Raw genomic sequence first — 25,751 nt, 5'->3', positions numbered from 1 at the left:
GGTAAGAAATGGCCAAAGAAAAGAGGTATTTCATGTCCCAAAGGTCCTTGATCTTTCTTATGGCCTGTAGGGAAGTCACAGATAACTATCCTAAGTGGGAGAAGACTTAAAGCAGCTTTACCTTCCCTGCTGGCACTCCTTTGAAAGCCAATGCCTGTTGGGAGCTGTACAGGTCTCCCCCTGGCTGTTACCAAAGACCTGTCCCAGGAGCTTTGAGTCACTTGGTCTGAGTTTCTAAAGGGCAAAACTGCTTAACAGTGTGCTGTGCCCTCCTGGTGTCCTGAGGGCCCCACTAGGGACCGACTGGATGGCACAGAAGGTCCCGTCTGCCACCTTGTCTGTGTTTGCTTTGGAAGGACTTCCAATCTTCTCCAGTTCTTGAGCCAGGTACCACCTGTCTTGCAGCACACACTTGGCCAACGTGAGTGAATCATCTGAGCTTTGGCGTATCCCTGAGAGATGCAGCTCTTTGCAGACTGGCTCTGGCTGGAGTTTCATGGGCATGGGAAAACCTCAGCATTCCTCACTAGGAAAATCTGCACAGCGTTGAATCAGCCAGGCAGAATGGGATTAGAGCAAGTATTAAAGTACCGGTTTCTCTTTTCTCATACCAATGATTTCAATGCAATGAGGAGAAGCACAGACTTCTCCTCATCTAGGGCAAGTGGCTTCCTCCTTCTGGTATGCCCTATAGGGAAGACTAGGAAGACTAGTCCTCTGGACCTGTGGCTGGAACTGACCTTCCAGTTAGGATTGCAATAAAAATATTATCAAGGACCTTGATACATACCTAACCTGGTCTAACATAACGTGGACTGTGAGGAGCAGAGCTCTTTTGAGTGAATCCGCAATCTTAGTCTGCCGAGTCAGTGTTTCATGCAAGATCTTCTGGTCTTGCTGACAGCTTGGCAGTGGGACAGCACAAATTCAAACTGGGAGAATTACGATATCTTTGTATGTTCAGCAGTTCCTGGGATAACACAGTTAACAGGGAAAGGCAAGCCAAAAGAGATCTCTGTGTGGCCTTCCAAACTTCAAACCTGCTGCACATGGCTGTCTTTCTGTTAAATAAATGTAGTTAATAAAGACACAAAGAATGAGAGAATTTCCTGGCATCCATTAGGGCTTCTGTTTGTGATGTTGCTCTGTGCACTGCATTGTGAATTAGCAATCCAGACTCCCGGCACATGATAGAGAACCTGTCAGCTTCCTTCTAGATCCACTGCTGGTGGCCTGAGGTGGGTATCATCATCAAGTGCTTGCTTTGCACTTCTGAGGGGCTGCTGAGAATCTCACCAGTTTCTAGGTAAAGCGAAGTGGGGGAAGAAGAGAAAGAAAGGAAGACACAGAAAAAAGAGCTGTGTTACCTCCGTTAGGAGACGGTTCCCCTGGAAACCTGCACTGGCACTGCACTGTGGGCTGTCATGGAGGTGCTGACACAGTGTCTGCTGAAGGGAATGCTCCTAGGGCCCGTTAGCCTGACTGAAATGTCATTTTGACATCCAGATGTGATGATGCCTCCTGTCACGTGTCCAGAATTAGCTGGAATGAGCTGGTATCATTTGGTTTGTCTCCACTCATGCTCAGGCAGAATCCACTCTGAAAACAAATGATTTGGAGTGGCTGCCTGGATGCCCCTGTCATCAGTTCCTTGCAGGTGTCCTTGCCCTGCTGCTGCTGCTGGCTGATTTTGGCTTTGGAGTCTGCTGGACAGTCAGAGCTCTTGCGCGCTGGGTTACGTGGAGGGGGACTGCAGCCCAGGGTGTCCTCGCAGCATGCAAAGTGCATATCACTGCTGAATTTCTGCACAGACAGTTTTAGTTTCACAGCTGCAGGGAAAAGTGGTGAGGATATAGGGGGAAAAAGAAGCCACTGGGGAGTGGGGGGACGTGGCCTATGAAACATGTTTAGGCACTAACTGCCAGTGGAGAAGAGAGGAGATGATTGCTGTTCATGAGGGAGATGAACCCTAGTGAGGGAGAGACGACTTCAGCTACGAAACAAGAACAAACTGGTCGAGGAGAAATTCTGGCTGGCAAGGATGAGATTCCTTGATATATGAGGAGGGAAGTTCTTCAACAGTCTCCCCTGAGGAGTGGGGGAAGGAAAAACCCACTGTTTTTAAGAGCGAGCTTAATAAGCTCATATTTGGAATCAAGTGATGGGAGTCTGAGGGAAGATGGGACCTGACAGCAAAGCAGACCCCTTCCCTTCAGTTCTTCTCTTATTACATCCCTACCTCTGCCCCTACCCTTGATACTCCAGTAATGAGCTTTTTGTACTTAATTATCATGTTATTAATTAGCATGATAACAATAAAACCCGCTGCACTATTTTGACTGTGTCCCTGGCCCCACTGCCTTTTGTTGTACATGCTGAATGGGTAATAGATTTCCACATGTGACTTACATGTCTGGACAATATTTCTAGTAAGTAAAGGAAAATAGTATTTAGGCTGATCCCAGGAAGCACAGAATCTTAGATGCTCTTTAGACAGTGAGGTGGTTGTGCTGCTGGGATTTTGAAGGATTGTGTGTGGGGAGGGGAAGTTCAAGGGAAGATGGGAGGATTGAGATAACTGCAAATGAATGTGTGTAGCATGTAGCATGTGTCAGGATAAATATATTACGTAAAACTTTTACATAATTTTTGAGCAGTTCTGGGCTATTGTGGCTGACACCATATTGCAATATTGTCAAGGTCTTGTGCTTCAGAAACAGATGAAAATTACTGATCCAGAATGCAGGCACCAGGAACTCCAGCTCCAGGCCTGCCACAGAGCACAACGCGGCCGGCTGGTGGGAACCTCGCTGACAGAGAACTGAACCTCCCGCCACCTCGGAAGGCACAACATGGTCTCCTAGAAGCCCCCTATGGGAAGACTACATCTCCCGGCATGCCCTGCAGACTAACATGGCCGCCTGGAAGCCCAGTGACGGAAGACTACTGCTCCCGGCATGCCCGGGGGGGGGCGGGATGCTGCAGTGTTTGATCCTGTGGCGACTGCGTTCCCTCTCGCCCCTCTTCCCGCCGCACGCCCGCCCTCGGGACCCGGATGCCGCCGCAGAGCCCGGAGCGCCGCCTCGCGACCCCCAACACCAGCCCGGGACTCCCCCGACGCTGTCCACGGAGAGACTGATATTTTCGGAACGCGACGGCAGCTGCGAGCACGGCAGGAAGCAGTGCGCGTGTTGCAGGTGCAGTACTACTTTTTCGACACGCGAGGGCAGCAGTAAGCACGGCGGGACGCAGTGCGCATGCGCCCCCCCCCCCCCCGGGTGCCGTTCTGCAAAAGACTAATGGCTTGATCACCTGTGTACCACTTACCTGGCTTGATTACCACAGGTATTAGTAATGAAAGTGCATAGCCTTCTCTAAAAGGTAAATACGGTCTTTTCAAAACTTCCAGGGACTCCACAGAATTGTCATTACTTTTGACTGGTAGCCAGCTCCTTCTAACCCAGCTGCAAGAAACAATTTGCCCTCAGGTCACAACTTTCTGCTCCCCAGGGGTTAAAAGGAGACCTGTCATTCACTACTATCTCTCAAGATGTACAGCAAGCCCTAAAGTACAGGACAAGACACCTTCTCTAAGGAAACTGGCTACTATGTCTCCTTCACTGCAGGTCTCTCTTCGTATTGTGGTCCATTCAACAAACAAAAGAGTACGATAAATGTTTTAATCTGCTCCAAGTGCTTTCATGTAAGAGAACAACATCAAAATGTGTTATTATGGGATTTACTACACATGCTACCCCAGTGACATGGACTTGCTTTAGAGGATCGGTAACGTACGCATTTTTGCGCTAATATTCGTGGAATGAATAGGCACCTGATCAAGTATGATTGTTCATAAAAAACTTTGACAATGTGTTGCTAGGTAACAAACCTAGGCAAGCAGTTATTTCCTCTGATCCTTCGGCTTACATTTCTTCAGCTGGATGTAGTCAAAAGTGTCTTTTTCACGTCCCACTGTCAGGGCCGCCCCAGCTAAAGGGGCTGGAGGGCCAAAGGACAGCTGTGGGGCACAAAGGAAGGCTGAAAGAATAGTCCAGAGTGCACTAGAGGGATGCTAAGGGGTGTAGAGGGCCAACAGAGGCCTGCAGGGGGAAATTAACAGGCTAAAGGAGGGGCCAAAGCAGAAGAGAGGGCTGCTAAAGGTGCTAAACGGCTAACAGAGGGCTCCAGGGCATGAAGGCGGCCTCCGGAGGGATTCTGAGGGGACTACCAGGCTCCTAAAGGGGTCTAGAGGGCCAAGGTACAGCTCTGGGAAACAAGGAAGGCCCCAAAAGTAGCCCAGAACACGCTAGGGAGGTCCTAAGGGAACTAGGGGGCCAAAAAAGTAAAAACTGGGGAGCAAGGAAGACCTGCAGAGGTGGTCTGAGGGGACAAGAGAGATTCTGCAGGGTGCGGAGGGCCAAAAGACAGCTCTAGGGCACAACCAAGGTCTCCGGAGGGGTTCTGGGGGAACAAGAGGGGTCCTAAGGAGTCTAGAGGGCCGAGATGCAGCTCTGGGGCAGAAGGAAGACTGAAAGAGTAGTCCAGAGTGCACTAGGAGGGTGCTAAGGGGTCTAGAGGGCCAACAAATGGGCCTAACCCTAACCCTCTAACCTAACCCTAACACTAACCCTAAATGGCCACAACCCTAAACCCTAACCCTGTACCAGGGAAAAACAGGGAAATTCCACTGTCTCCAGTGACCTACAGGGACTCTGGTGTGAACGGCACATGTCCAGTAAAGGACAGACACAACGGGCCACTGCTGCAGGGCTGAGAAGGCACAGGAACTACAGCTCCTGGCCTGCCACGGAGAACCAGCATGGTCACTCCCCACCACACCTCGCCATGACAAAGCCCTTGCCCAGCATCATTAGGCTCCTTTTGGCGGGGGAGAATGGAAAAATACCCTTCCTGCCCTGAAGTCAGAGCTCCAAGGCGACCCATCTGCTCCTCCCCACATCTGAGTCAGGCCCCCTGGGCTCTGCTAGTGTTCCTCTGGGCATCCTGCCCCTTCCCTGCTAGGCTGCCCTTGCCAGGGCTGCCTGCACACACACACCCCCTTGCAGATGCAGATGCTCCCAGGATGCTTGTGCCTCCAGAGTGGGGTTGAGCTTTGCTCACTCCCTGCTTTGGGGCACTTAGCCACATGCCCTCCTGCACCTGCGTCCTCTCTCCCTCCCCATCCTGGGCAGGCCTCTGCCCCTCACCAGGGGCTTTTCACACTTCACTGCAACACCACAGCATCACTCCAAACAACCGCTCTGGGCAACTGCTCCAGCACTCACGAACCCTCACAGTAAACCAGCTTTTTCTTAGCTTCCCACACAACTTGCTGCGCTTCACTTTGGGCCTCTTGCCCCTCAGCCTGGCACTGCGCACCACTGAGAAGAGTCCTGCTCCGTCTTCTTGACACTCTCCCTCCAGATATTTAAAGCCATCGATCAGATGCTGCCCCATTTGGCTTTTGAACTCATGGTGCCTGAAGAGCTCCCTTTGCAGAGGGGCTGGAGCCTCTAGTGCCTGTGCAGAGCTCTGCGCCCTGGGGCACTGGGGCCTGCATGGGCAAATCCTGCGGTGCCTGGCCACAGGCACTCACCGCCCTTGGCGTGCAAAGGGGAGCCCAGCGGTTCCTCCTCTCTGAGCGCGGGAGGGGAGGCTGCAGGGGACAGCAACGGGTGCAGCCTTGCCTTCTGGCGAAGGAGACTTTCCCAGCACGGCAGCTGACTTGGCTGCTGGAGCCAGAGCATCTGGGCAGCCTCCTAGCTCCTGGGCTCAGCCACAACAGGGGAAGCCAGCGCCGGCGAGGGCCCAGCTCTGGGTCCTTCCTCAGGCACAAGAGGTCATGGCTTTTCAAGGCAGAATCTCGGAAAGACCACTGCAGTCTTCCAGCCATTGCTGACCCTTTTGTAAGGGGAAACGGGGGCCTTCCCTCACTGCTGGAAGAGGGGGGGGTTACGTTGTGGCTGCCACAGACTGCTGCAGGGAGGGCATGTCCTTCCCCTCTCAGGGTGAGAACAATTCCTTCATGGCCTGACTTTTCCACCAATTCGTTTGCCCAAAGAAAAGACACTGACACATGATGGAGAGACAGGGCTGCTTCTTTGGGGAAAGGCCAGCAGAGGGTGGACGGGCAGCACAAGTCTGCAACGGGCTGCGCCTGAGGGCTGGAGCCGTCCTGCAGGCAGCGAGAGAGGCCAGGGACCCCATGACTTCCCCGCACACTCAGGTGGCCCCTGTGCGCAGAGCACCCTGGCATCAGGACGTGGCCGAGCACCAGCAGCTTCCTCGCAGAGGACAGTGCCACCGCTGCCACGCTCTCCTCAGGCGGTAGCACAAGCCTTCATGGGTGCCTCCAGATGCAGACTGCCTCCCTGGAGCTCTCAGCATCAGGATGGTTTGTGTCGCCAGGGAATGGATGGACGGGCTGATGTCCTCCTGCAAGCCTTGAAGGGCTGAGAGGGAAAGGAGGCGAGCAGAGATCAAGGCCCTGTATCTGCACAGGCCCCAGGCATCCCCTCCTGACACAGCCAGTCCCACCCAGCTCTTCCCACAGCCAGGTGAGAGCCAGGGCAGAAATGGAACATCTGGGAGCTGCTGGCCAGGAATGTCCCAAAGGTGCCTGAAATCTTCTCTCTGCTCTACCCACACTGCCCCCGCTCTGCACGGGGAGCAGAGCCCTCCTCGCCTGGGGCAGGCATGGCAGCTCCCTGCCCAGCATCTGTCTTCCTCCCACCAGCCCTGCCTGACACCCTGCTGCCCTCACTCACCCTCGCAGATGGCCTCCAGCTTCTGCCTGCTCCGGCCCCTCATGCGCCGCCCAACGAGCCCTAGGCACACACACACAGCCCCCCATAAACCCTGCTCCACAGCCCACCCCCAGCAGCAAACACGGCCCCCAGCCCTGCCCGCCTGGCCATGCGCCCACCTCCCCTCGGGCTGGGCTGACCCCAGGGCGCTTTCCCAGTGGGACACCCAAGGGCCTTGCTGTGAGGCACTGAACAAGGCTCCCACCAGCCCCACACGTGTGGCCAGAGATGGCAGAGGGTGACACGGAGCCCCCGGGCACCCAGGCCCTCCAGCAGGCACTCGGGGCTGCAGCAGCCACAGTCGCAAGGCTGCTTCTTGCTGCCAGCGCAGCAGCCGGGGCTGGGGCCGAGCTGTCCCGGGACAGAGAGGGACCGCAGCGGTTGGGGCTCACCAGTGAACCTCACAGCCGCCTCTCGCAAGGACTCTTGGGGGCTCTCCAAGTACAACAGGCTCTGGCGCAGGTATTCGTCCACTCTTCTCCTGCCCCTCGCCAGCTGGGGAGAGCACAAGGGCACGGCCTTGGCGCACACACCCCCATGTAGCCAGGCAGTCCCTCCACCCTGGACCAGCTTCCCCGGCCTTCCCCTGCCAGGACACTCGTCACTCCCACACACAAGCTGGGCAGTGCCGAGCTTTGGAGGGAGCAGAGGGCAGGCTGCTCCCCAGGCACGCTGAGGTGCCCTCCCGCTGTAGGGCCCAGCTGGGCCAGAGGCTGCTTTAGCATCCCATGGGTCAGCAAGGGGAGAGGAGCCTGGAGAAGAGCCTGCCGGGGCAGTGTGCCTGGAGAAGGGCAGCGTGAGTGCTGCTCCAGGCAGGTGGCTCTGCGATGCAGCCGTGGTGAGGGGCACAGCTGCCTGCCCCACGTGCTGGCCATGGAGGCGAACAGGCCTTGTCCGGGCTGGGTCTGGGCGCTTTGTGGCCGTCCTTACCAGGCACTTGCCGATCCTCCATGTCTGCGCTGTCTCAGCCAGGTGTCTGAGCTGCTGCCACTTGAGGAACTCGGCAGCACCAACGAGGGCTTCCTGAGAGACCTGCACAGCAGCAGAGACTGGGAGATGCCACCGCAGCCCAGGCGACAAGACCCTGCGACCCCCTCCTCTTAGCAAGCCTCAGGGCCTTTCCTGGCCCCCCATGGGAAGAGGCAGCAGCTGGGACCTGGGTCTGCCATGGGCTTCAACGTCCCGGGCAGAGACGGCGAGCAAGCAGCACCTCAGGCACCTCGTCCTGCCTTGGCAGCACAACAGCGAGCCCCAAGAGCTGCTGAGCTGCTCTGGGCATGCCCCAGGCCAGACTTCTCCACGAGCCCTGGGCAGAGCACAGGGGCGACAGCGCTTGGGGGTCAAACCCCATCCTCGGACACCTGCAGGGACAGCTGGGAAGCTGGGGCTCGGCACCTCCTCAGGCACTCAGCAGCCTGGGCCTCAAGGTGACCCACGTTCAAAGGGGCCCACTGCCAGCAGCCCTTGCTCCTCACGCTCACGCCCACCCAAAGGGGGTCAGCATTGCCCTCCCCAAATGACCGCTCACGTTGCACATCCATACCTCGGCCACACTTGGGCTTTCATCATGCAGGTGGAAGAACAGGGGCAGCAGGCTCCGGTGCACTTGCATCTTCAGCTGCTGGTTTTTGGTGCCCGCTACAGTCTCCATCACATCTCCAAAGAGCTGGATGGAGAGCTTCCGCACGCAGTCAGACTCCTGGGGGGAAGGAAGAGGCGGCACCTCAGCACTGGCTGCTCCAAGCCCACATGGAGCACGGGGGGCAGTGTGGCTGATAGGGAGATGAAGGTTTCGGAGCCTCCCTCTGCACCAAGGAGCTGTGGGCCAGCTCTGCAGACACTGCAAAATGGCCTGTGGTGGGAAGCACAAATTCACACGCGCAGGGGAACACACCACAGCCGTGACCCCGCACACAGCCTCACACGCACACCAGCAGCACCCCCGGCTCTCCCCACAGCCTTACGTCATCAAAGAGTGGCAGGAGCTTCTCGGCCAGCAGCGGAGCCGCGTGGGTGATCCTCTCTCCCTCCATCACAGGGACCACATGGCTGAGCACCAGCAAGGCCTTGGTGCTCATGTCCCTGTCCACATCCTGCAGGTACCTCATGAGCAGCGGCAACAGGTACTGCAGTTCTCTTACCTGGGGGAAACACAACCTCATTTCCTGAAGAAATAAAGACTGCCCTGGCCAAAAGGCCTGCCTTGTCAGACACCAGCTTCCCCGCTGGCTTCCCAGAAGCTGGCACGGCAATCACTGCAGCAACCTCCTGGCTGCCTGGGCTTATCGGCACAGTCATGGGCCTGGGGGGGTCTGAGGCATACGGAGGGAGGAGAGCACAGCACAGGCTCCTCTGCACCTGACCAGTGGCCCTCTTCTCCACCAGACTTGAATGGGCACCGTGCTTAGTAACCAAGGCTGCCTGGAAACCTGCCCTGGCCATGAGCAGTCCTAACCCTAGCCGGCTCCTGTCCCGCCGGGGCTCAGGGCCCCATTGCCAAGGCCCTGCGGACACCCACGGCTTGTGCACAGAGGCTACGGCGCAGTGCAGAGACACCCCCCCCCCCCCCCCCCAGGCAGCACTCAGCACGTGCTGGCCTCTGCAGGGTGGGGGCTGCTGCCTCGCGGCCCGGAAGCTGCCTGTGCCCAAAGCCTGGCCCTGTGCTCAGGCTCCCCTCCACCTCCCAGCGGGACGCTCCCTCTGGCCACAGCACTCCCGCCACACAAGCCCTTTGGAGCTGCCTTGCTTGGTGCTGCGCCACGATCTCTAGCTAACACAGCTCCAGAGGCCCAGCAAAGTCCAAGCCACCCTGTTCCACAGCACTCCCTACCCAGACCCACGCTGCCTGCACACCTTCACCCCGCTGTCCCCTGCTCACCATCTCCTGTCTCTCACACAGCAGGACGAGGCCTCTGAGCACCAGCCCGTGCATCACGCAGCAGCGACTCCGCAGAGACGTCCAAAGAAAGAGGTCCAAGAAAGCGTCTTCGTCTCCACGAAGGTCACTGCAGGCCAGCAGCTGAAACACACAGCACACACAAACTGGCAATGGCGGCAGGACTCCCTGTGTCACGCAGTGCTGGATCCCACCAACAGCTCAGGCCAAGGCCACCAGGCACACACAAAGCCCGGCCCAAATGCAGCACTGAGTGCCGAGAGCCCCCGGGGCCACGCTCCCTGCCCTCGGCCTCATGGCGCACTGCGCAGATCCCTCGCCTCCTCCTCTGCTCCTTGCCACCAGCTGCAGCCTCTTATCCTCAGGCCTTTGAGGAGCCATTGACTAGAGAGCTGGCACAAAGGAGGCGTCAAATCCACGTGGCGACAAGAGTTACCCCACCACACAGGGGCCAAGGCCAAGGGCACTAATCGCACGGCACCCACTGCCCCAGCTCCCTCCACTCGCTGCTGGCCATCCCACACCCGTGGGTACAAGAGAGCACCGGAGCTAGAGGCACCCCAGCAAGGCACCGCCTGCCAGCAGCCTCACCTCCACGAGGAAAGCCATGGCGGGGATCTCCCGGCAGGACTCCTCGCTCTCCAGCAGCGCTGTCAGCCGTTGGAAGAGGAAGACACGCAGCTCTCTTGGGGTCTTCCTCATCTCTCTGGCACAGGGAAGAAGGCACTGTCAGCTCTCAGCAGCCCAGGCAAACCTCTTCTCCAATTGCACTCCCAAGCCCTCTCACCAGGCCCCCATGGGCCATCACACGGAGGGCAAGGCCACGTTTGTGCGCAGCTCTGGCAGCATTTGCTCGGGGAGCCATGGTCTCTCCCCACCACACCTCGCCATGAGAAAGTCACTGCCCAGCGTCATCAGGCTCCTTTTGGCGGGGCAGACTGGAAAGACACCCTTCCTGCCCTGAAGTCCAGGCTTCCAACACAACCCATTTGCTGCCCATTTTGGATTGATGCCCCCTGGGCTCTTCTAGTGTTCCTCCGGGCATCCTGCCCCTTCCCTGCTACGCTGCCCTTGCCAGGGATGCCTGCACACACACACCTCAGGGCTCTCAGTGCAACGAGCCCAGGCCCCTCGGGAGGGCACTCTAGGGCTTTGCGAGGGGACTGCTGCTGCCTGTCACCCTCTCTTGGGCCTCCTAACACTGCCTCTCCCCCAGCAGTGCGCAGAGCTGGGCAGCAGCTCTGGAGCAGGAGCTGCCTTGGCCGCTCTACTCAGCCATGTCTCCATCACAAGTGCTGAAGCTGCAGCCCCTTTCTTGCACGGATGGGCACCCCTGCGGGGCACCCTGTCTGCAGCGGAGAAACGCTGGGGCAGAGCGGGGACAAGGGGGCTCTCACCTGGCCAGCAAACCCACTCCCCTCTGGTAGGTCTCAGCGCGGAGCAGCAGGTCCCAGCCACCCTTCCTCGCCAGGACCAGCACCTGGCTCTCGTAGCCAGCATGGCAGAGCAGTGCTTTCATGGTCCGCACTGTTAACCTGCGTGCGGAGCAAAGGCCAGGTCACGCTGGCACCCCTGGCCCTGCCTATAGGTCCACGGCAGAGACGGCGGGGCTGCGGTGGAGCACCTGGCGGGGCTGGTGGGAGCAGACTCTTCTCCTCGGCATTCCCTCCGGAAGATGTCAGCCTCTCCCAGCGTCAGCTCTGCACTGAAGGAAATCTGGAAGAGCAGCGCCAGGAAGAGCTGGGGGAAAAACACCTCTAGCACCTGCAGGCAGGGCGGCTGCTGGAGGATCTCCTGTAGCGCTCTGGTGGCCTGCAGAAAAAAAACAGACACACCTCTCGCTGCTGAGACGTCCCTGTTGCGCTGCCCGAGCTTGGGGGTGAGGCTCAGGCACTGCCCTGCGCCTTGGGAGAAGCAGCAGTGCCTGCCCTGGCTGTCTGGCCAGAGCAAAGCCATGGGAGCTCTTGGGGCTCAGCTCCTCTCTGTCACATGGCCACAACAAGCCTTCCTGGGACGGTGTGAACATCACCTTGGAGGGCCACATGTAGCCTGCAGGCCACCCTGGCGTCCCTGACCCAGCCCTTGTGGCCTGCCTGGCCTGTGCATTGCTCCTGCCTGCCCCTAACCATGCCCCGCACCCTCATCCTGCCCCCAGCCCACGTTGCCAGCGTGCCCAGCGAGGCAGGGAGATGCAGACAGGGAGGAAGACAGAGAGCCGCTCAGGCAAGCTCTGGCGCTGTGCACAGAGGGCCCAGAGCAGGCGCGGCAGCCCAGCGTGCTGGCGCGGCCAATGTCGGGTGCTGGCCAGGGCCCTGCCAGCCGCAGCCCTCCCTCCCGTGCTGTGTCTCGGCGCCCTGGGAGAGGTCACAGCTTGGCGGTGGATGGGGAAGGGCAGAGGGCTCCCTGCCTCTCGCCTGCAGGGGCGAGCGCAGCCCTAGGGGAGAGCGAGGCTTCCTCACAAACTCACAGCCAGCGAAGAGACGTCCATGGCGTCCCCATCCGAGGTCACTGTCCTGTGCAGCGGCCAGTCCTCCAGCACACTGACCAGCTCCCGCAGCACCCGCTCCGCAGCTCCGGGCTTCGAGACCAGCACCCGCCACATGGCCGCGGCAGCGCTGCAGGCCCAGAGCGCTCTGTCAGCAGGTGCCGCAGCCGCAGCGCCGTGGCCTGGGCAGCCCCACAGGGCCTGGGCTGCCCGCCAGCCCTGCCTCTGCCCACTGCCCCTCGCTGCCCTGCCCCACCAGGCACCACACGCCCAAGCTCAAGTCCCTTGTGGGGCAGGGAGGCAGCAAGGCGAGCGGGCTCAGGGGCTGAAGGCAGGCAGGCTTGGTCAGCTCTGCCTGCTGCAGCCCTGCCTGCTGCACCGGGGCTGCCACACGGGGACAGTGGGAGGGCCCAGCCCCTCAGCAGAGTACTGAAAAGCTCCACCTGGCCTCCAGCCCACATGCGATGGGCTCGAAAGGCTGCGGGGCCCCAAGCACGAAAGGCTGCCGGGCACATACCTGTCACATGATGGGGAACAGCGCAACAGGCTCACAACCACCTCCTTGGGGGATGCGCACGTCAGCAGCAGAAGAGCCCTGTCCAGGCTGAGCCGCGCAGACACCTCCCCGATGGACAGCACGCTTCTCCACATGCACCTCACCATCTCCGGCACCTGGGGGGACACGGCTCACACTGGGGCTGCTGCCACACTGCAGCCATTCACCCAGCTCCCACCGAGAACGGCTGCCCTTGCCACCGCTCTGTGCTGCCCTCACAGGGGGTCGGGTCCCTGGCACGCCTGCACTCAGGGGAAAAGCAATTCCCCAAAGGCCTCCAGCCCCGGCCACGCCACCCACAGGCTACTTACATGCTCCAAAAGGGAGGCATCGTCTGTCACAAGCACATCCAGCATGGCAGCAGCTGCCTGCGTGTCATAGGTGCTGCCGGCTCTCATGCCCCCGATGGCTGTGAGGATGACGGCTGTCCTCTCAGCGGGATAAAGGTATTTCCCAAAGAGCTACGGGAGAAAGGAGGGCAGCCAAGATAGATAGGTCACACCCAGGGTCCCAACAGCGGTGCCTGGCTGAGCAGCAAGCGGCCCTGCAGAGAGACGGGCGGCAGTGCTGGCACGGCGACCCCCGCAGGGCCAGGAGCAGGGGCTCTGCCGGGATGGCTGACGGCACTGGGCTGCAGCTGCATGGCTGGGGTCACGGTCCCCGTGCACTGCTCCTGCAGGGAACCAGAGCTCGCTGGTGGCAGCAGGGAAGCCTTTGGCTAGTCCCAGCCCACACACAGTGCGAGCCCTCTCCCCAGTGACCGCAAAGCCCCATCAGCCCCCCCCGTTAGCCATCCCTCTCTTCGTCCAAGTCCCATGCTCACCCCACACCTGGCAGTCCCAACCAGCGAGGCGCTCCTTACCCTGCTCATTTCGCTGACGTCCTTAGACCCCGAAAGCCAGAAGGTGTTGGCAGCTTCCCAGGCCTGCTGGAGCTGCAGGTGCTCTGGGCTATCCTGCGACAGCTCCCTGCCTGCACAGGAGGGGAAACGCAGGGCGGTCAGCAGGAAGGCTCCAGAGGGGGACATGGCCCACTAAAGCGGCCGGGAGAAGTCTCCCCTGGCAGATGAAGAGGGCATGCCAGAAAAGGCTGGGCAGCAGGACGCCCAGGGAGGGTCTGGGCCTATTGCAAGGCGCGGGAAGGGCAAATTGCTTGCAAGAATACAGAAAGGCAGAATGACTCTGAGCGGATGCTCTGGTCTGAGGCAAGACAGGAGGCCTTGGAGCAGCAGGTGCTGCCAAAGGTTTCCCAGGCCACCGCTCAGCACCACAGGGATGAGTGCCTGCTGTCTGGCTGCCCGTGACTGCAAGGACCCACCCGACGCAGCTTCTTACTCTCTTCCTGCTGCAGGAATCTGTACAGGTGCCAAAGAGCATCTGCTGCCCCGTGACTGCTCCCCTCGTCCTCGCAGGCGCAACACAGGGTGAGATGCCCCACCAGCTGCCCCACGATGGGGACATAGTTCTGCTCGAGGCTGGCAGAGCTGGCTTCGATTCCTTCAAAGCAGCCGCGGGCCTGGGGGAGGGAGGCAGCGCTGACACCAGGCCTGAGCTCAGCATCAAAGCCCTCAACCCACGCTCCATGCAGGCCTGGATTCCCAGGGGAGCCAGAGCTTTGGTGGCCCCTGACTGCCCTGGCTCCCAAAGCAGCTGCGCAGCAGCAGCCAAGGCCAGGGACGGCTGCCAGACCTGCTGGGCCCACGGCATGCACCCAGGGCAGGCCTGGCCTGCACGGCGCTGGCGGCACAGCTGCCTCCTGAGAGAGCAGGGACCACAGGGGGAAGCCCAAAGAGACAGGCCAAGACCTCAGCTTCAGGGCAGGCTCTTGCCGAGGGCCCTAACCTCTGCCCACGCTGCCCTCGGAGGGAGCCCGCAGCTGCAGGCCACTCGGGGGTGATGACAAGGGGCCATGGGGTGGCTGGAGCTTGCCTGCACCACACGCTCCTTACCGGCAGCAAGAAAGAGCCGATCAGCAGATCACTCAGCCTCGCAATGCGTCCCACGGCCCTCTCACGCACAGCTGCTGGCTGGCACGCGGCGAAGGGCAGCAGCACCTGGGAGGAGAAAAGCTGCTGCTCTGCCCTGGGCCCTGACGGCTGCTCCAAGGCAGGCAGCTCTGCCAGGAGACACGGCGCTCACAGCAGAGCACCGTGGGCAAGCCCGCTCCCACGAGGGAGCCAGGCCCCTCCCGGCAGCGTGCTCTCTGCAGCTGCTGCTGGGCAGGGAGGGGTCCACCTGAGGGGGGATCTTCCCTTACAAATGAGGGACTCGTCCTGGGAACCCCACTCTTGGCAAATACCACACCTGCAAGATGTTCTGCATCTCCAGGAGGCCCGAGGTAGGGCAGCCGAGCGCCAACACCTGCAGCATGCTGTCCAGAGCGTCCAGGGTCTGCAAGGGGCACAGAGGGTTGAGGTGCTTCTTCCCCATTGCCCCTTACCTGCCCGAGAGGGCCTTGAATTCCTCCCGCCCGAGGGGGACACCCATGGTGCTGTGGAGCCCACGGAGAGGCCCCAGGGCAGGAGAGCTGCTGCACAGGGCCCAGCCTGGCGGCTCTGCCCGGCGCCCTGCCCAGGGCAAGGCGAAGAAGGCATGGGGGTGGCAAAGCCAAGCCGAGAGCCTGCCCTGCCTTGGAGCTCCCTCTTGTCTCTCGGCACAGGGGAGCCAGGGACCAGCCCAGGCAGCCTGGCGCGCCTCCCTAAGCCACCCAGCGCATACCTGGGAGTCGAGGGCAGCAGCCCGGCTCCGCAGCTCCTCCCTTGGAGGCAGGCAGAAGACGCTGCAGAAGCAGGCGTGCAGCAGGCTCTTCCTTTCGCTCTTCGCAAGCAGCCCGACTTGGCTGCAAGCACAGAGAGGGGCCTTTCAGTGCCTGCAGCTGGCAGCAGGACCTTTGTGCCCTGGCAAGGGGGATGCAGACCCGGGCGTGGCAGACCCACGGGGGATACCCGCACTACGTGGGGAAGCCACCTCTTCCCCCCACGATGCTGGCCAGGGACAGAGGACAGGCCTGGCAGCCACAGGGCATCGGGACCCATATCTCCTGCCTCACCCTTGGGCAAAGCTCAGGAGATGTGGGAGAGCCCCAGGGCCCTCTCTGCCCTCGCGTCTCCACCACCCTGGGGCGCAGCACAGGCCCAGCAGATGACACCGGCAGACTCCTCCAGGATGGGGGAAGCCTCCCAGCTAGGACTGGGGCCACCGGCACATCTGCTGCGGAGGCCCTGGCCAAGCCAGGGGCTGCGACAGCTACCTCATTGCGCTGATGGCAAGCATGACTTGCTGCCGCACCGCAGTGCCCAGCTGGTCGGTGGGCTCCTCTTGCAGCAGCACCTGCAGAGCACAACCACGATGGGCCATGGCAGCTGCCAGGGCCCAGCGAGCAGTCTGCAGGGCTGCCAGAGCCCAGCTGCCCCATGCCACCACTGACACCCAGGCGGCCCCCTCCTTGCCCAGGACCCAGCTCCCCCGCCTCCTCAGAGGCTCCAGCAGCCCCACACTGGCAGCGGCTCTGCCCACCAGCCAGGGCCCCACAGCCCCCCGTGCTCAGACACCCCCGTCCTGCCCTCATTGCTGGGCCACCGCCCCCTCCCTCCACCACGCCTGATGGCGGTCCCCTCTCCCCTCACCTCCAGCGACTTCGCCAGTTCCTGCCTGCACAGCAAAAGCTCCTGCCATAACAAGATATTGGAGGGGGCCGCTGTGCAGAGGGTGCGGACGCAGGCCAGGAACCGCAGCTTCTCAGCCGCCTCCTGGTACCAGGAGCAGAGGGACAAACAGAGAGCGTGAGAGGGGCAGGGGCACGGCCAGCAGCACCGCAGCACTGCAGGGCCTGCAGCCACGGGTGCGGCGCCTGCAAGGGAGCAGCCCTCCACGGCCAAGAGCCCGCCGGGGGCTTCTGAGCGTGGCGCACCCCCAGGCACCCACCACGAGATGCAGGCTCAGCCCAGCAGGGAATGGCGACACTCACCTTCCCTCGGCGTCTCAAAAAGGTGCGCATGTACCCCAGGGCTTCCGCCTCCTCTCTGAGCACAGTCAGGCCGGGAGCTGATGCAGAAAGAGAGCAGGCGGAGCTGCAGGGCTGCCAGAGGGAGCAGAGCAGACAGCCGAGCCCTCTGCCCCGCCGCACGCCTGCTGCCATGCACGCAGCCAGCCCCGGGCCAGGCACCTGCACTGGCCCACGGACACCCCGCCTGCCCCGGGCTCGCCAGGCCTGCGAGGTGCCCAGCGGACGGGGCGCAGCGCTGCAGCACAGCACTTTCAGGCCCCGCGGCCCCGGTACCCCCACGGCAGCCCCCACGGCAGCCGGGAGCCCGGGGCAGAGCAGGAGGGCTCGCAGCCCCCAGCCCTGCCCAGCCCAGCGGTGCCCCCGCACTCACCCGCTGGCAGCGCCTGGGGCACCCAGCCCTCGCGGGGCTCCAGCTCGCAGCTGCCCTCTGCAAGGGCCCCGTCGTCCTTCGCCTCCTCCTCCCCGGCCACCCTGGGGCGGCTGGGGGGTCGCTCCGCCATCCTGGCCACGTGGCAAAGGCTCCGCGGGGCTGCCCGGGGGCAACAGGGAAAGACCTGGGTGCACTCAGGGGGCTCCTTCGCCAGCCCCACGCGCTCCCGTCCGCTCCCGTCGCCGTCCTCCCGGACACTGCGGGGCCGAGGCCGTGCCGGCGCCTGGCAATGCCGCGGGGTGTCACAGGAGCACAGTCACAAAGGGCCCCACTGTCACCCTAGGGGGGCCTGTCACTGGCCGGGGGAGGGGCAGGCTGTGTCCCCTCGGGGGCGCAGGGCCGGCTCGCCCCCCCGTCCCAGGACACCTTTGATTGCCCTCGGGCTGCCCCGGGGCCCCGATGGGCGTCTGGGCCCCTCAGGGCTGCTCCCATCCTCGCCTGGTCCCCCCGACCGCTCTTCCCTGGCCCTGCCCTCAGCCACCCTAATGAGCGCCCCACGGGGACACACGTGGGACGAGGTGTGAAGGGCATGAGCCCCGAAGGAAACCTCTCCTCCACGCGGCACCCTGGCGGATGCTTCATCACCACCACCAGCCACCCCCTGGGGGGCACGGCCAAACTCAGCGGTCCCTACTGCCCGCCTGGAGTCCCCAGGGCCCTCACACACCCCTGGGGCCTTTGAGCCCTCCCAAACCCTGACACCACTCAGGCCTCCACGAGGTGTCCCCCATCTCCCCCACGCTGTGCGACTGTGGGCCCTTTGCCCTCTGGGCCCACTGCCCCCAACCCCCGACCTCATCTGTGACAGGATCCAGGCAGCCGGGCCCTCCTGCTGTGCTGCAGGGCAAAGCCCTGCAGCCCCCAGCCCTCTCCCGCGGGGTGGCCAGTGTGTTTCCGCTCTCCCTGCCTCCCCTTTCTTGGGGAGCAGGGGCAGAGACAGAGGCATCAGGAGGAGACCCCCTCCTTAGATCAGGGAAGCAAACCCCAAAACAGGCAAGGAAAGAAAGAGATTTAGAAAAGATCAGCGGAAAGAAAGGCCATTCATCCTAGTGCTCCTTCAAGCAAAATATTCACCTGCTTGCTTTCCAGCAATGCTGGGAGCACCCCGTCTTAAGTGACCATTTCTGCGAGAACAATTTCTGCCGACTCTTTACAAATGGCTTAACTGTGTCCAATTTGGTCACTTGTGCAGTAAGACCTACCCACAGGAGTCTGGAGGACACTTCACCCACCAGGGTAACCAACACATTTAAGAGTACAAACCGAGCTAGACACGGCAGCAGTTGCCTGGGGACATTTCTTAAACTGTCTGAAATTTCTACCCGGACGGCTCTTGTAACAAGCAGTCAACTACTTAATTGTCAAGGGTCAGGCCATCTGTCCTTTGTCTCCAGCCACTCTCTTTTCTCAGAAGTTCCACGGAGTCCCTGCTCCACCACGGAACTAATGACTGATGTGCGCTGCCTGCATGTACAGCCTTCATCTCCAGCAGTACCACAATAAGGAAAGAAAATAAATTCCATCTCTATACTTACAGCTCACTTTTAACTTCAGTCTTGTAGCTCTTGAGACATGAAGCATCTAAACTAGACTGGCACGTTTGGGCAGAGGTTCATCTCAACCCCATTTTCAATGCAAGAAATTTGGGCATCTGCTTAAGGGTAGCTGTGCGAGGCCCTTCATGGGTGACTCTTAGGATAGGATAGAAAGGCCTGTCTCAGCTTACTCTTAGCGGAACCTACACATTGAGTTTGGACTCAAAGCCTAATTTTTCAAAGATGGCAATTTAGGTGAAACAAATTCCTAAGTACAAGTGAACGTGTCTACTTGTGGACAGGCAGACGACTGAAAACGGAAGATTCAGCCATCAGGATGGAGACAGCAGTGCTGCTGCTGCTGCTGCTGCTGCTGCTGCTGCGGGGCCTGGAGGCAGCAGCCCCTTCCTCCATCTGCAGCAGCTGAATTTGCTGCTGCAATTGTGCCAGGACTGGCCTGGGCAAGAAGGGCACTTGCTGAGCTGAGACGGTGAGCACTGAGTGCTGGGGCTGTTCCCTTGCATGGGAAGACGAACTAGAGGTGGTGGTGGTGGGGGGGGGGGGTTCTCTTCCTTCCTTTTGGGGAACAATTTCCTGACACGGAGAAGTCTCCTTCTCTCCATAGTCTTTCAACTAGCGTCTGGAAGGAGCTCTGTTAGTCTGTTCTGCACTCTTTTATGTCCTGGCCTTGCTTTTCCAATGTGACTAGAAGCAAGTCCCTTCTAATTTTAGTTTCCTCCTCCACAAAACTGAACTGACTCTGTTTCATTTTCTTCTCTGCAAGGCTTTGCTGCCTCTTTTTTCTCATGGCCATCAATACACTGCCAGTAGTCCTTCAGGAGTGGCTGCAACATCGGGTCACCATGCTGGCCCTGTGTCTCCGGAAGCTGCTTTATTTCCAAATAACAGTCTCTTGGGGACAGAGCAGCTGCCTCTTTCTCACAGGCAGACAGCCCTCTTCCTTGGCACAGGCTCTCCTCATCTCTTCCCTGGGCTGCCATGACCAACAGCACCTGCAGTGCCCTGCTCTGAAGTGCGGCCCATGCTCTCACCTGCTGTGGCTCTTTGTCCACCTCATCTTTTGCTCCAGCTTCTGCAGAGGTTTCTCGTCCCAGCACTGTGCACCCAGGGCACAGCGGCAGGGTGAAAGGGGGCTCTGGGCAGTAATGCTGGCGTTTCAGGAAGCTCCAGAAGGATCGCAGCTGTGGTTCTCTTCAAACTCAGCTTGGCAGATGGAGCGTTTCTCTTATGCGTGGGCCTGCTTGGTTCCCTGCTAGGGTGCACGGGCGTTTCTGGAGTGAAGGGAGCTGTGGCAGAGAAGAGGGCGGAAGCGAAGATGCGCGGATGCAGGCGTTGCCTTGAGCACTTGCACTGGCAGGGCCACATAAAGAGCCATGGGCCCAGCCTGGGAGAAATGGGCATGGAGATGTTGAGGGCAGTGACCCCAAAGCGATGGGAAAGCTGTTTTCCTCCTCGCCTTTGTCTCCTTAAAGAAAAGACACCCACGTGTCATGAAGAAAGAGCACTGCTTCTTGGGGCAAAGCACAACACAGGCGTGAATTGGCAGCACAGCAGGACAGGGGGACCTGAGAGGTTTTGGCTCCTCTGATCCATAGCCAACGTATTTGATGTCAGGGCAGAAAGCGCTCCCTCACGCAAGGCTTTGGCACCAGGATGTGTCAGTGGGTCAGAGGAAGGGATGTGCTCAGCAGCCTTTGCTCTCCCGTTCCTCACAACCCCTTTGAGGCTGCCTTGTTCGTCCTGCAGCACGGCAGTGTCCCGCCTCCCTCGCCTCTTGGGGAGACTCAGCCTGAGGTCTTGCAGCAGCGCTGGCCTCTCTGGAATCAAATGGTAATTTGAAAGGGAGAAGTCTTTTGACAAATTAAATATGTGTGTATGCACAGATAGATATGTCTGTCAGTATGTACGTAAATACGTTTTCCCCCTGGGGAACGCAGTCAAGCAGCACCCCGATGCTGTATGTAGCTCTTCAATCCCCAGGGCTGGCAGCCTTCTCTGTGGCAGATCGGTGCCTCGGTCTGTGGCACGCTCGCAGGGAGGGCTCTGCCGCGGAGGACTCAGGTTGGTGCCTCCAGCCGTCCCTCCTTCCTTGCTTTGTGTGGCTCAGGCTCCTGCCTCTGCAGACTTCCCGCAAAGACCCCATCAAGCTCCTCTTCACCCTCCCTCATGGCGTGCAGCCTGCTCACCTCTTCCTTCAGCTCCTTCCCCTGGCAGCCCAGTGCCTCAACTAGAGCACGTCTCTCACACAAAAGGCTGCCTCAGTCCCAGGCCCGCTCTGCAGTCCCAAGCCTGCACAGCATCCTCCTTCTCCCTGCGCTGAGGCTTCACTGCTAGCGGTCATCAGTGCCGCACACTGCACTTTACAGCACGGGAAGGCCGCAGCTGCACAGCCCCACACAGGCCTCAGCGGAGCTCCTGGGCCTCTGCTAACCGCCAAAAGGCCTACACCCCTCAGCGGCGCCCGTGTGTGCTGCGCCCCGCCCCGCCACCCCAACCCTCCCCGCCCCGGCCTCCCTCCTCCTTCCCCGCCAGCAGCCCGGCTCCGGCAGCAGCTCCTGAAGCGAGGCCGGCACCCGCCGCACAAGCTGCCAGCACCAACGCTCCACGCGCGCGCGACACACGTGCCAACGCTCCGCGCGCCCCCTCAGCGCAGCGCAGCGCAGCGCAGCGCAGCCCCGCCCTGCCCCGCCCCGCCGGGCCCTGCCCCGCCCCCTCCCGCCGCGCTGCTGAGACACCCCCCGCCCCGCCCCCGGCCCCGCCCCCCGCCCGGCGGCCGTTAGCGCCGCCATTTCCCGCCCCGGGTCCTGCTTCGTGGGAGCGGCCTCCCGCTCTCTTGCACAGTTTTTCCTCGCAGGGCCCGTGAGGGGGCTTTTAAATGGGAGCGTTTTTATTCAGTTTAAGCACTGGTTTGCTTTCAGTGTGTGTGTGTTGGGGGGGGGGGGTTGCTTCCTGGGAGGTGCTAAAAAGCTTGTTTTAGATTATTAGGCTTAGGTTACTTTCAGGTTTCTTGGGAGGGTGAAATAGATCTCGAGATGTTCAAGTAAAGCTGTGCTTTGAGTCTAAACGCTTGGAAAAATTAATGTGTACCTCTCGTTGGTAAGTAACAGATAGGCATTAAATGAAGCTCTGCTTGTTTCCAGAAATCCTCCTAAGAGGCCATTCGTATGTCAGGTCTTGGTGGATGTCACCCAGCTATTTCTCGGACTGCTCCCGAGTCCTTCTCAGCAGTGAAGAAGGACTAGCAGGTATTTTTTCTGCCAGTCCAATGGCATCCTATTGTTGGTGTGGAAAAATTAATTTCTGTTATAAAATATCCAAGCAAACTCTTGCAATGATTAATTAACTACTCATATTTACCTAACAAGACCCAGCCTTATCCCCGCCCCCCCCCCCCAGGTCTGTGCATAATATTTGATGGAAGAAAGCTTTTTCACTAGGAGAGCAGTATGAATTTATGAGTTTCATACCAAGAGGAAGGTGCTTTATGAGTTGCTACACATTTTCCAATGAGCCGTTTAAGCCAATGTTTCAACAGGAAATGTTCACCTGCGTGTGCAATAAAGTAACTCGGGCTAATGTTGCTGTTAACATTTTTTTTCTTCATAATGGCAGAGAGAGATTTCATAGGTGTGTAGCTTTTGCTCTGCTAAAGTTCCTGGAGGGAACACCACTGTTTTCCCAGACAAGCCCAAATTAGTTGAAAAGTAGCCTTACTATGAGACAAGAGAACTGTAATTGAAGGGGGGAAAAAAGGGGGTGGGGTGGGGGAGGGGAAGGGGAGTGGGGTTGACTGCCTGGTGCACCTGCTGTCTGCAGGAAAGCTGTAATCAGTATATTGCTTTCTGCTGAATGGGTCCTTGTAGTGCCAGGACTCAAATTAGCAAAATGACTGTATTGCCCAGTCTGCTCTAGCTTCCTGAATGGAAACTGGAAAACCACTGCTGAAGCTGTCACTGAGCAGCAGTCTCGTGTTGCTACAGGGACATCAGAGAGAAGCCGAGGTGCTTTGGTTCCACTTGAAGACAACACTTAACTGGTCACTCAAACAACATAGCTATTTAAAGCTAAGCACGTGCAGAATGTTCATTGATGAATTGGGTCCAGGGTTCCAGCTGTGCCCCAGGAACCTGTGGTCATCGCATTTCCAAACTCTGAGCTGACATGCAAGTGTGCCTTGGAGCTTGAGGAGGCTAATGGTGTGGTCAGAGCCTGGGAGCTGCATGAGCCAGCAGCTGGTGAACTAAAAGCATGTGCTTAGGGCAGTGCTGCTTGCTACTTCTCAGTGTGAGCAGTTCAACCATAAGTGCAGCCTAAAAACACCTTAAACAGGCTTTTTGTGAGAACTAGATGGCAGAAATGAGTCAGGGCTTAGAATCAATGAGTGTTGGTGGTGTGGCAGATTCGCCAGAAGTCACTGTCTCCCCTCCTATCTGCACCAGGATGTGTCCACAGTGGAGCATAGATGCTGGCATTTGTAACTGTTGGCTAGATCAGAAACTTTCTTACTGGATTACTTAACTTTGGTGTGTTAATTGGGTAATTGTGTGGTGTGTGAACAATTAATTGCAACCAGGTGGCTGCAGTTAGTGACCTAATTTAAGGAGTGGGCTCTACTGTCAGAGAAGCAAAGGTGAGGTCTGCCAGGGTTGCTCCTTGTCTGGTTAAGCGTCAGCTGTGTTGCTGCCACCCCAGCAAATGCTAAGGTCTGAAAGGTACTGTGTTGCTGAGTAGATGTCAAGCATGCAGAAGGTGACTCCTGACCTCCTTTGCTGATAGTTCAAGGGGCCTTGCAACTGCCAGGAAGTGCAGTGGCTATAGGAGCAGGGTTCAGAAATGCCTGCTTAGCAGAGCCTTGAATCTTAAGGTGGCTGTTTACAACTAATTCTTGTTCAAGTTAGCTCTAGGTATATTTTTGAAATAATGAGGACAGTTGAACCATTTATTGTGACTGTCACATGCAGCATTCACACATGTTCCTCTTGTGCTACTGCAGAAAGCTCCTTAGAATGGGAGAGATGTGAGGCGAGAAGAGGATCAGTTTGTTTTGCACTCTGTGAGTTTGCCAAGATGCACAGTTTAAGATCCCTCTGCTTTTTAAAAAAGCTGGAGGAGCACAAATGTCCTGTTGAAATCCCTGGGACTTGCTCAGCCCTGGGAGCAAAGCTGTGTCTTACAGCATACCTGCTGGGTTATGTTTTGATCTCTGTTCTGTCTGAGCTGTAGACCTGATTTGTGAGGTTTGCTGGAGCAGTCATTTGCTTTTAAGTTTGGCATTGTTCTTGTGGCACTGGATGGCAAGAAGGGTATGTGGAAGTAACTGGGAGATGGGCAAGGTCCTTGTGATAGAAGTAAATGCTGTTGTACAGTTGCGGGAGGTGCAACTCCACTGAAGTCTATGAGGGGATACTGCTTAGCAGTCACATAGCCCATGCTCCTGTGCCAAGGGCTCTCTCCCAGGACTCAGAGGTCAAGCGAGGGCAGAGCAACAGAGGGCTCTGGGGACACCGACACAGCAGGCGCTGGGGTGTCCTGAAAAGCAGGAAGAGGGAAGCAGAGGGCAAAGGCGGGAAGAGAAGGCGCGTGGGGTGCAGGTGTCACCTTGAGTGCTCGCCCAGGCGGTGCTGGCTCTGCCCTCCCTGAGGGCTGTGGGGACAGCCCGGCGCAGAACCAGAGCCGAGCGGTTGAGGGCAGCGGCCGCGCAGAGCTGGGCGAGCTGCCGCCTGCCTGAACTGAGCCCATGGTGCTGAGCCCTCGGGTGCAGAGCTGCTGCTGCTGCCAATGGCCCCTGCTCCGGGGCATTGGGATTGCAATGGGAGAAGCTGGGTTGAGCTCAGGGCCTGGCTCCATGTCCTGCAGCTGGGGTATACTGAGGCATCCGCTCTGCAGCACTCATTCACTGAGCACCCTGATTGCACAAGGGGCCCAGAGGGCTGATGCCTCAAGGTTGCACTGTGCTGATCTACTTTATGCATGGCCATTTAAGGGCTCCCAGCTGAATTTGGGTTGATCAGTCATGGCCATGCGGGTTTTACAGCAGGGATCACCCCTATTGTGGGCATGGAGAAGAAGAGCCTTGAAGGAGAGAAATCAGCAGGTGTCAAACCCTCATCTGAAAGGTGTAAACTCTCTGGGCAAATACTGTATCATCGTTTTGAAGGCGCACGCTCAAGCCTGTTCCTGCTGTTACATTTGGCTTTTGCAGTCAGGGAGCCTGAAGAGCTCCCTTTGCAGAGGGGCTGGAGCCTCTAGTGCCTGTGCAGAGCTCTGCGCCCTGGGGCACTGGGGCCTGCATGGGCAAATCCTGCGGTGCCTGGCCACAGGCACTCACCGCCTTTGGCGTTCAAAGGGGAGCCCAGTGGTTCTTCCTCTCTGAGCGCAGGAGGGCAGGCTGCAGGGGACAGCAACGGGTGCAGCCTTGCCTTCTGGCGAAGGAGACTTTCCCAGCACGGCAGCTGACTTGGCTGCTGGAGCCAGAGCATCTGGGCAGCCTCCTAGCTCCTGGGCTCAGCCACAACAGGGGAAGCCAGCGCCGGCGAGGGCCCAGCGCCAGGCCCTTCCTCATGCGCAAGAGGTCATGGCTTTTCAAGGCAGAATCTCCGCAAGACCGCTGCAGTCTTCCAGCCATTGCTGACCCTTTTGTAAGGGGAAACGGGGGCCTTCCCTCACTGCTGGAAGAGGGGGGATTACGTTGTGGCTGCCACAGATTGCTGCAGGGAGGGCATATCCTTCCCCTCTCAGGGTGAGACCAATTCCTTCACGGCCTGACTTTTCCACCAATTCGTTTGCCCAATGAAAAGACACTGACACACGATGGAGAGACAGGGCTGCTTCTTTGGGGAAAGGCCAGCAGAGGGTGGACGGGCAGCACAAGTCTGCAATGGGCTGCGCCTAGAGGGCTGGAGCCGTCCTGCAGGCAGCAAGAGAGGCCAGGGACCCCATGACTTCCCCGCACACTCAGGTGGCCCCTGTGCGCAGAGCACCCTGGCATCAGGACGTGGCCGAGCACCAGCAGCTTCC

Source organism: Apteryx mantelli, chromosome 23 (genome assembly GCF_036417845.1).
Source record: "Apteryx mantelli isolate bAptMan1 chromosome 23, bAptMan1.hap1, whole genome shotgun sequence".
In the NCBI taxonomy this organism is placed as follows: domain Eukaryota; kingdom Metazoa; phylum Chordata; class Aves; order Apterygiformes; family Apterygidae; genus Apteryx; species Apteryx mantelli.
Note: the sequence above shows the minus strand (reverse complement) of the source record.